Below are 12739 nucleotides of genomic sequence, written 5' to 3'. Positions count from 1 at the left end.
CAAAAACACAGCATTAACTTAATATCAGAAAATGTATAATAACTCACAATAATTTGGCATATATTAGAAATTATTTATACAGAGATTGTTTTAAGCAAATGCAAAGTTGATATTAATTTTTAGGGGATTAAGTGTTTATTTAGGGTTGATAAATATTATTTCAACTAGATAATAAGATAATAAGTATACTTTTTGCAAAGATTGAGATAGGTTTGGTACTATGCAGATCATTATAATAGTCTTTAATCGTGCATAGGATGGTCGGAATGTTAGTTGATGATAAGTGTGGAGGAGGATAGGATTGTGGCTTTGTTATCTCATTACAATTAATTTTGCTTCGTCGACTCCAATAAGTTTCCCATTTATGGATTTGAGAGATTCGACCCTGTAAAACAGTTTTAATATGTTCAGAAGTATACAGTAACTTTTACCAACGAATTACATTATCCACAATATTGAACATGTAGTAAAATGTATTGAGAGTACGAAACTTAAATAGTTAAGAAAAGTATAATAATAAAACACTTTCGATCATTGGTTCTATCGAAATATTTCTAAATGTATAGTATTTCTATTAAAAGAACATATTGAATTGTTTCAACCAAATGCATTTAGAATACAAGAAAGATAAAAGTAATAAGTAAACTTTTTAGAGCAGCTTCATGCAAATTACTAGTGATCTACTAAATTATTCGCAATGTTTTTATATCGTTTTCGACTTAAATTAGGCTCTTGTAGTTTTTCTCAACTACTTTTAGCTGGATCTTTATTTACTTAGTAACTGGTTTTAGTCATATTTTATAATGACTCTACGATCCATCATTTAGGTAAGGCAATAACTTAGGAAAACACCTATTTGTGTGTCACAATGATCATTAATACATAAAAAGATTTAATAATTATATAGGTAATGAATATTTTTAACGGCAACTCATCACAATAACATTTTTAGTAGGGCAAACATACTGGCTAAAGATGTAATGTATGTAAATTAGTATTCCAACTAAATAATAGTACCAAATTAGGATTATAAAGCAAACGTTTTTTAATGTTTTAATACAAAACTTTGTAGGATTTAAACTTTATTAATGGACTTTATTATTTAATTGACTTTGACAATTAAATTTAGCTGAACAATACATGTGAAAGAAATCCAACTGTACATTAACGTATGAATTATACATAATAATAATACTAAGCTAGTGATCTTACATGATAATTTTACAAAGACAAATTATTTTACAATGACTGTCCGGAAAATGGATGGATAGGCTACCACCCCACTTTCAACTCGCCCCTATAGCTTAGTAGGCTACCTTCACCACTTTTTAAAGGTTACATTGCTTGAGATATGATCTTTCAATGTATAAAATGGTTTATATCTGAGTGTAAGATTTACTTGGGAAAGTTAAATGTTGTGGAACTAACCAAGCGATGTCGTATAGACCTTGGGAGCAAAGCTTCTCTGTATACTGAGTTATAAACCCACTTGTAGTTTACCCGTATAGTGAAGTGTAAGTCTCATTTGCACTTAAAACTATTTATTAAACACATAATGTGGTGATTTGTATTTATTTAGCTTCTATTATGTTTTTATAGATGATTTAATCGGTGTGTTTTTTACCTTGCGATATCCTTTAAGTCACGATAAAATACTACATTTTTCGTGGCGGCTGCCACATCTATAGACGTATCCTCTTATTCGACATATATGAAATTTAACATTGAATCCGGAAGACATATTGGTAGTTAATTTTTTGTGCTTCCGAATCTATTATAAAATCGTAAGCAAATATGAAGAATCATGATACACCTGAAGACGTGTAAGTCACGATGAAATGCTTTTTAAAACTAGGCTTTTAACGTATATCGTTTAAATTGCTTACTTGTGTCTAAATTCTTTATAGGATAGTCACAAGACACTCTAGTAAGTGTACTTCTTATATCTAGAAAAAACTGAACACATATATATTCAAGTAAATATATTTCTGTACACAGTGAGAAAACTGACACATTTTAAGCGAGTGAAAACGCCAAATGCCAAGGATTGCTAAAAGTGTCAATCTTATTTAGTAAATAAAAACACTTTGGACATGAACTGCACCACATGGTATGTCCACCTTTTTTGATTGTGAGGTGTAAAACATATAATATTCTCAACAAATGAACTAACATTAAGGTTAGATTTCTAAAGCTGGCCTGTATTAATAATGAGACCGAACGAAAAAATGTCACCGTTAACATTAAAAAATCAAGCCGATAAAAAATTCATATTCCCTAACAAACTGTTAATAATCTTTATGAATAAAGTATTGTTTCTGTTTCTTAATTTTACAACTAAGAATTAATTTAATATATAAATGGCCCATTTCCTTTCAATCATTGTTAAATATAAACCAACTAAACTTTGATTTTTTGTTGTCCAGTTGACATCTAGAGTTAAGAGATCCAGTGGGAAAGATAACATGTAACTTTACCCATTACTAAGCAATTTACCCATAAAAGTAAGCAATGAAAATTATTAAGAAATTAATTATTTTAGAAACTAATTCTAATGAGAAAAATTGATCTTTCTATGATGACAGTTGACATTTTCTACAACTAGTGTGGAAAGCTGCACCTTCGAACGAAAGATAAATCATAAGACTCACTAGGCTAGCCAAATTATTAATAATTTTGTTTTTATGTTTCTTTATAACAGTTATCAGGTAAAACAAAATTTTATCTAAATTAAGTCAATTTCCTGTTTAAATTATTTGTAAAAAATATAATAAACCTAAATTGGTTTTGTTCAGTTGTTTACTGGAATAATAGCTGAACAAAAGAATTGAAAAAAATGAGAAGTGTAACATGTTAATAAACTAAATATTCTCCAAACCAGAGTTCCAAAATCGAAGCAATCACTTTTTACGACCGATCGCTGTAGTGAGAGTTAATTTTAAAAAATTCTTCAAAATTTTTAATTTAAAAGTTGTTGTATCAAGCATAATTGTAATAACTTTTCGAATAAGTAAATCTTGATAAAGTAAGTCTACTTTTATAAACAATTGCTTGCATGTAAATTGAATTATATTTCCCAGTTAACCCATAAGATTAATTCATAGTCCAATGTCGCTGATCTAGGCTAATCTCTTTAGAGCAATTTTTCTGGGATATTCACAGTGGCATTGCATTCAAATAAGCCATATATCTTTATAGTCTCTTACTCTCAACGAGCGTAATATTTTAAATTTCTGAAATAGAAAAGAATTATTTTTTTTTTACATTATGGTATGAATTTTCATATTATTACTGTCAACAACGGGTTTACAGTGTTAAAAGGATTAGATTAATTTATTGTTTTAGGTAAAAATATCTAAGTCTGACAAAGTCAATAGACGGGTACACCATCACACACAGACTGACTGTGGTGTAAGTCAAATACCAAAAGCTAAACACTGGGTGAGTCAAAGTGTTTGTTTGTTTAGTGTGTGACTCTTCCTCAATAGCTGTAGAACAAGGTGTGATTTTGTTTAAATTGTTTCTAACACTTTAAATATGTTTTCTTTTGTAGCAGGTTGTGTTTATTATTCTGTTTTCACGCTGAAATTACGAAAATTACTATTACTATTACTATTTCCACATAAAGGTAATTTTATATTATGTTTCAATGAAAGGGTTGAGAATATATCCAGGTTTTTTTATATACTATGGTCTAGTAGTTAAGTTTAAGATCCAGTAGTTATGTTTAAATATATCACTGGTAAATCCTACAGTCTCAAAGTAAATATAACCTGATAAATCCTTATTTCTAATTTATCCTTATTTATATAAGCTAATTAATCATTGCCAAATTAATCTTAACCTCATTTAAATACAATTTATCTGACGTTTAGTATATTTTGACTTTTTAAAAGATTCCTAAAACCTAAATATAGCAGAAGTATTTGTTTACTTAATATATTCTAAGGATGAACATCCTTGAATAGTTTTAAATAGTTAATCATAATTAATTGTTTACGATTAAAACTAAATATAATGTAAAACTAGTTCATTAATAACTTGTATATTTTTGTCATACGGGTATACGTCATAGAGTATATGGTGAGTATAATAATATACAATTTTCAATTTAGTTATGATAACCATTACGTTTAAAAATACTTATTTTAGATATCATAATTTATAAATACTTATATTAGGTACTATTAGGTAGCATTTTGTTAGCATTCTATTTTTGTTTGAAAATTAAGATAGAGTAATACTTCTCAAAGACAAATAAACTTATGTTGCTTGGTTACTTTGCGTAGCAAGGTTAGAACATAATTGTTTGGTTGGTATTACTTGAATTTCATATTTTTGTAGTTTTATTAAAAAAGAAATGATCAGAAACTAGTTTGTTAGGTTTTCACTAACAATTACAGTCTAACAATGACTAAAAATCTTTTAACTTTTTTGTGGTACATCATCAAACCTTTTTACATTTTATCCTAGTGAAAAAATATCGTTTATTTTTTGTTATTTTGTGTTGTATTCGATAAATTTCTGATTTGATCCGCTGGCAAACTTAATTAAAAGTAAACAATAACAGACTTGAACAAACACCATCAATCAGTTGCGGTATGACAACGCTGTCAATGAAAACAATTCGGTTGAGGTAGTCAATTAAGAATGGAGCAATAAAATGAACTGAATTTAGTTTAAAACTACAAACATGTACAATGATTTAATTTGGAGACATACAAACAAATATGGATTGCAACCAACAAGGAAAACCCCAACTTATTTCTTTTTTGTATGTTTTTTTTTTAAAGCTGAGATATATTATAATTGAGAAAAATGCATAACCTATAAAAACCCTCTTTCGGGGGAACCCTAGAAGCCCAAACCATTTAGGGTGGGACGCCATATTTTTCGTGTTACATGCATAAGAGGTTTGGTGTTTATTCATGTTCTTAGTCAAAATCGATAACCTTTTATTGTTTGAAGCACATTACGTGAATTATGTATCCAAAGCAATATCTTTGAAGAATTGGGCAAAAACTTTAAATTATAATTCGAATAAAACGTTCTTTCAAAACATTTTGTGATAAAGGAAAAGCTTTTTGATAAATTTGTCTTTGAATGAAGTATTAAAACCACATACACCCCCACAATAAATGGGGTATTTTTGTGTAAGTAAACATTTAGATTATATGTTCAATTTCTCAGTATCACAAATATAATTAATTAATAATAGATTATAATCAGCATATCCTAAAAGAGATTATTTTCTAACGGTGTCGTTGGAAGAACCCATTAACTGGAATTATACTGACTTATTATGTTATTCTGACTTGACATCCTGATTTAGGTGGACGATACAGGAAAAGCCAACTTTACAAAAATTAAAATGAGGCTGAACAATTATATATGTAAACTATTTGACTACATGGCCTTTGAAAACGACGCGACATTTTGCCTCAAATTCATCCAAGGATAAATAGTAATGAGGTATAACAAAAAAACAAGACAAAAAAACAATAGAAAATTAAATAAGGGCATGAGGAAAATAGGCTCTTTTACTGCATGGTAACATGTTTCACCTTTGAATCTTCTTCAATATGGTGGAATGGAGAACTAACAAGGAAACACTAAGAAACAGTTAAGTACTGCATGTATGGTACTGGCATGTTATAACAACAACACAGGTTTAGTTACACCACTGGAACTGTTACTTGCTTATTCAGTAAACATAACAATGAGAGTGCTTATCGAAGGAATGCAAGTCCAACAGATACGGCTTCAGACTGTGCCTAAAGATAGGCTAGGTTAATATAATATTTAGATAGAAATTGTTTGAAATATTTCTATTACGTCTTAATTATCTAGAGCGATGTGTAACGTTAAACGGTAATTAGACCAGCAATAGACCTGTGACAATACAAACGATCACCAACACGAGAGTAGATTGTCAACATGTACAGTGTGGTATTTACAGAATGTTATTGCTCCTGCGTCCCTTGGAGGACTGATGAGTCAAACTTTAGTAGCGTGGAGTTTATTAAACTCCAATCATCATTATTAATTCATTATGAACATTATCTTAGCGTTTTTATGTTTTTTTCTCATTACTTTTTACCAAACTGAATGAAAATCCATGCTTAAACTTTAAGGCTCCATGCTTAAACAGTGGCAATAGTTTTGTAGTCAATCGTGCCTTGCATATATTTGAACAACAAAAACGTTTGTATATATAATGATTTGTAACTAATTTTTTTTGTAGTTTGTTTAATTTTACTGGCACTAAAAAACTATTGCGAATAACTCAAAAATACAAATAAATTGTGTGAAATATATGTTGAATATGTGGTAAATATTGTTGTAGATTCATTAATGGTTACAGCATATGAATTCCTCTACGTGGAGTTAAATTGAAAGACGAATGGCACGAGACTGGAAATTCCACATAAAGTTGTGAATGTGGCGTATTTTTAGGTTTCAAATTTGCAAAAAGAAATAAATAAGGTACATTAACTTTAATATTTCTTAAATATATACTTAAAATGTTATATAAACCATTGTTTGTGTGGTTTAACTCTGTTTTTAGTATTGAAGAGATTATATAATTGCACCAATGCCTGCCACCGTTAAATGTGATATTGTATAGAATTCAATCAAGTTAAAGAATTTGAATATTACAACGAAGTAATGTTACAAACATATTGCATGGTGATTTTTTTTTTAACTACATCAGTTGTGCTCATATAGAGCCCATTAAATGAATACAGTATACACGACACTACTGATCAATTTGTTGCTAATTATTCAAAAGAAACTACTAAAGTTTTGCTCGCAGACGAGAATGTCAGATATAATAAATGAACACATTGCTTGAATTCCATCTGACTTTAAATTGAAATGTTTCCGACCCATATGAGAAAAGTGATTTTCACCCAGATGATTAAAATTTGTTCCCGCGTTTTACTTACAAAGGAAACATTACCTTTTTTCGTCTGTTTTGGACTAAATATTATCCGTTTTAATTATTAATATAGTTTTACCTGTCGGTTGTATGTACTAAGGTATCAATTAAAAATATTGTTTACAAATGTGAAGTGAATAATAAGTATAGATTAGCATATCTATATTTTGTATTATTATCATCCTGGATATTAAATTAACGCAAACCAGTTCGAATTATATTTGTTAAATATTCGTACTAAGAAAATTAACGAATACATAATTTTACTTGCTAATAATGATGTTGGACTAATGGCTCAATTTCAAAGGCAGGATCTATAGTCATGTGCTAAGAGAACTTAATTGATCTCAACACAAACATTTTTTCAAGGTAATTAATTGATTATTTACTGGAATTTATAATTCATTTAACACAAAGCATTGCAAATCTATTGTAATTTGTCTTAAAACAGATTAAGTTGCTTAAGTTGATTCTTGTAAAAGTAAATTTAGATAAACCTATTTTAAGTATCTAATAGAAGTTTTTTAATGGCCTGGTACAAAATATTTACCATTGATGGTAATGCAAATACCTTTTACGGTTATCTAATTTTGTTCAACATTTTCTGGTGTCTCTAAATAATTTTACAGTAACATTCTGGACTTTTGAAATTCTCTGTATAAATATCTTCAAATGTAGCCTATAGAAAATAGTGTTAGTGTTAGGCTTAGTGTTAGTGATAGCTTAAGGAGACTCTCTGAAATTAGCACACAGGCTAGACAAAATGTGTACAGGGATGATACACAATAATATTGCTCAAGAACACAGGCAAGAAACCAAAAAAGTTAATCTATTACCGTTCACGGCAATAACCATTTGGAACTTGAGTCTGGTATGGAAAAGAATTAAAAAAAATTAACCTTTACTGTGTTTTTGTGTTAGAACCCGTCATTTGGTACACTATAAATAGTCATTTATAGTTTTTTCAACCCTACTTATCACCTCGATATTTGTAATTAGGCTATATAATAAAACAAATAGTTGATAAAAATTTCCTGTACCTCTACTGTTAACTATTTCATAAAGCCCATATGTCAGATATCAATCATTAATCAATCAATGATATCAATCATTGGCCATGATAGTGTCTATTTCATATCATCATAGATCTGACATTGTGTTATCTACTGTGTTCTTGACTGTTGGAATATCAATGATTGACGTATCTAATGTTATCAAACATCGCTGTATAGACCATATCTTGTCAAAGCCTTGTGTCATTGATAGCAACAATTTGACCAGTCATCAAGAGCATTAGCTACAAGAAATTTTGAAAACAAATCCGTTGATATTTAGGTAGAACTCTCGATTGAAATCTATACTTTTATGAGACTGCCAATGTGGGAGGTTGACCATAATTTTTAATAACAATGCGAATATAATAATTACTTATTTGAAACATTTCGCTCAAATTTTTAATATGCTTTGTTCATTGATTGTTGCTCTAAAATTACTAAATGGATAGAGAACAAATACATGCGGGAGAGGATAGAATGAGAAAATATGTATTTCGAGTTGAAATAATTCGTAATCAATTTCGTCATAGGATTTTTTAGTTTTTTATAAGCAAATATTTAGTTTTAAATTAGGTTACTCTAAAAGACTGATTTTCAAAGGTATTAAATAATAAATTGAGGGCTTAAACTATTAACTACGAGAGCCTTATACGCAACTAAAATGTGTTAATTTGTTACTTAGATTAGTCAATGGTCAATTTAGCTTGGTGTATGAAACTAGCTTTTCTAAAAGTAAAAGTATTGTATAAATATAAACAATGGTATTCACATACTACTTTTCAGTTTTAAAATAAAAATAAAATTCATTAATTGGACAAACCATTGTAATTTATTGACACTTAAAAGAACAAAACTAAATATCCAAAGTGTCGTATGATACGATGGTAAAATATTGCATTGCACTCAATTATAATAATGACCAATGTATGCAAAAAATTTTACATTTTGATTCACGTTTTGATTTGTGTAACGTCTTATCTAATTTCCTTTCTAATGGTGGGACGAATTTAAACATAACGTTGACCTAACCATGCTAGTCTTAATTATTATTAAGGCTTTTTGATAATCTAAGGTCAAATACTAATGTAATTGTGTTGACAAATGACCTAGGCAATATAACTGCTTGTCACAGCTGACTTGACCAGTCTCACCAACCTAACAACATCAATCACAACTAGAGGGTGATTATTGTCGAGTTCTTGTGGTAGATTTGATTATTTTTTTAAAATATCAATCAAGCTTTAATTGGTATTACAAAAACCAATAAGTGCATCGATACGTCAAGTTAAGATATTTATGGCAAAGATTGACATTTCATTAAAATATAAATTAAGCATATAAATAAATAGCACAAATTAACCGGTATATGATATGTATAAAACTGGTTATAGGTATAGCTGAGATCATTAGAGTTGATCTTAGTGCTTAATTCACGCTTCAAGAAGCTTTTAAGCTAATACTATTGTATGAATGTGATAAAAAACGTACATCAGTGATACTTTTAAAACACGTTATTTCCATTACATAGTGCTACGGGGAGTGAGCTTGTGTAGTGGTTAGAGCACGGTACTTCAGTCCCTGAGGTCCCGGGTTCACTCTCAAATCAGCTATGGATTTTATCTAAGTGATAATGCCGCAACCCCTTGGTCTAGCCTGTAGTAATATGAAAAAAATCCCGATCTTGTGGCTAGAGTTCTAACACACACAAAATTACATGATTCTATATATATAAAAAACATGATATCAAGTTTCAGGTCTTTTTTACAGTGTTACATGACTTAAGTTACGTTAATGTTAAAAAAGCTACAAATTCATAATTTATTTGTAAATATGTTTTAAGTTTATAGAATAAATGTACACCTCATACTTTTTCTTTCAAGAGTGCTATTGTGTTCAAAGAGGCTTCTTTGAACAACTCAATTGAATTTCGGCTTTTCTATAGATGTGGAATAGGAAAATTGAGTTTATACTCTTATCGATTACTTATCCGTTGGTGCTCCTCCAAAAATAATGCAAAACTCTCTCAAAAAATGTATACTTGTACAATTTATTGATGTTTTGGGATTTTTTTCTTTAAAAAGGAACTATTTTAGAAGTATTTAAAAAACACAATTTTGTAGACACTTTTTATAAGTGAATTTAATTTGGAAGTATTACTTATGACTTAAACTCTCATTTTTAACATGAAGTGTATTTTTAAAAAAATGTATTTTTAAAATGTATTTGCAATTGAATTTAAATACAGGCCAGTATATCTTAAGACTTATTATTTAAATAATTCTGTACAGGTTGTAGAAGATCATTTATTAATTGAAAAAGTAAGTTGCTATACACATTAAAGACGAATTAAATTTGTAATATTTTCATCACGAATATCCCCACTGAAAATTCCCAAGAGAAAATATACCTTTTGTAGCAGAAAGACTGTAAACTGCACGATATAAGTTTATGATTCATGTCACTATACGTTACCCAACAATAAGTAATAAATCCAACTGTGATATAAATAAGTGTTGAACTATATCTTGGTTTAGTTTCTTCAACCCAACGGTCAATAAATCAAAATTACTACTTAACCAAAAGATTTTACGATATTTAAGTTTTTTTTTAATATACTATTTTGTGGCGCTTTTTACTTCTTTAAACATTCTAGTTAGACTATTCGTTTCAACGGTTAAGTAGTCTTGGTCTTTATGGACAAATCTAACTTTACTTAGATTTCTCTTAAATTGCTTATATGTAAAACCCGGATTATTAAAGTAAGTTCCGTACATTAGGATTTTAAGTAGGGTTACCTAATATAGTAGTTTTTTCTATATTATGACATTAAAAAACTAATACACTATACTTATTCCTTAAAAGTGGAATTCTCAAAATTGTGAATTATGATTAAAAAAAAAAAACATTGAACACATACGAGTTGAAATATATAATGAAAAATATCTATGAATTAGGTTAAACAGGAGGTATTAAAGAGGTTTTTTTGAAAAATTATAAGCAATTAAGTTTATTGTTAAAAAATAAATAGTTGTTTTAAAAAGTTATAATGTCCAGGAAAATTAAATTAAAATCGTTAATAAAGTTCCGAAAAAATTTCAAATAATCTATATAATTGTATTAGATTTATGTCAAAACCACTAAGCCCAAGTTTTTCAGACACATTTTCATTCAAAGCTGAGACAGTGGCTAAGTAAGCATTTTCTTAGTTTGTCATGAAATTTAAATTACTTCTTCAGTAACTTCTTATATTTCCTAAACAGTGGAAATCAAGGTTTTCATCATAGTAAATAAATATGACATATTTTTGTGAGGTATTATATGTATTATTTTGAAATCAATAACTGCAAATATTTGTAATTGGATAGTAACACCCGACACAAAACAATATCCAGTTTATATCAGCTCTGGTCTATCCCCTTGAGGATTGGTGTGAAGGAAACATTCCGTATCTAACTTTTTCCACAGAGTTTCTTTAAGTTTAAGAAAAATAACTATGTTTTCATGACTTGTATCATACGTAATAGTCCATTATAATGTTCAACATCATAAAATTCCCTTTTCTTAGTAATTTGCTAATTGCGTAGTCCGAAGTACATTTTTGTAAGAACTTAATAGTTAGCTTCATGATTATTTCTTATGAAACCGAAAAACTGTACAAGAAACAGTCACGTGATTAATGGACTTGTCATGTTTTGGTCTTGACGTTCTACAACATTTGGTCACCTAGCCGTGAAACTTGGCGCTGACCTGTGAGATACCCCTACTGTTGTACTTTTTTTGTGTCGACCTTTCAACAAGCTACAAAAAATATTTTAAACTGTTACGACAAAAGCTCTATGAAACATTTATCCATCCATTTATCCATGATCCATTATTAAATGTAAATGTCAATGTTAAATGTCCATTTATCTATGATTTGATTTATTCACACTTTATATTGCATGTTACTATTATTCTGTAATTTCCAAACAAAACGATGTTATTCTGTCTTTCACTGTTTAAAGTTAGGTGCTATATAAGAAAAAACAGATCAGTTTATTTTGCTTGAAATGAGTTGACGAATATTACTTCAATAGCAAATCTTTAAATAAACCACAATGAATCAAGAGTTCATTTTATATGGCAGTAAATAAAGAAATATAAACCGTTTTTTGTTATATTTAATAATAGTTGTCACTCAAGAGTCAACTCTGTCACTCAGACCGTAACAAATATTTTAAGTACATTTTTTATTTTTATCAAGAATTCTATCAAATTTAATAAGATATTTGTTTTCATAAATTATTGGTGTACCGTACAATCATCTAAAGGGCATTCAGGCGGAACTTTATATCGTTCCCGAATATTAAAAAATATTTGCATTTATAAATAAAATATTAAATATAAAAAAATTATACATAATATAATTATAATATACAGGGTGATCAACTCAAGGAGGCCACCATTGGGATATCGGAAACGGTAAAAATTAGAGAAAACTTCAAATGGGGGACATTCCTTCATTTTTTGTGGCAGTTAAAAATATGATTTTATTTTTTCGAAATTCAGCCACCATTTTCCAAAATGGCGGCCAACTTTGAAATTTCTTACGGAACACCCTATATTTTATCATGTTTTCGGATAGAACATGCAATTTAAAAACTTTCTTATTCTTAACATTTTTTCGATAAACCCACTCGTTTACGAGTTACAGCCTATGGAAAAATGACTTCCGGTGTACATGTTACATCATGTAGCTCCT

This window comes from Macrosteles quadrilineatus, unplaced genomic scaffold (assembly GCF_028750875.1).
Source record: "Macrosteles quadrilineatus isolate MER2022 unplaced genomic scaffold, UCM_ALF_1.0 Scaffold_6__1_contigs__length_79288215, whole genome shotgun sequence".
Classification (NCBI taxonomy): Eukaryota; Metazoa; Arthropoda; class Insecta; order Hemiptera; family Cicadellidae; genus Macrosteles; species Macrosteles quadrilineatus.
This window is presented reverse-complemented; position numbering follows the sequence as displayed.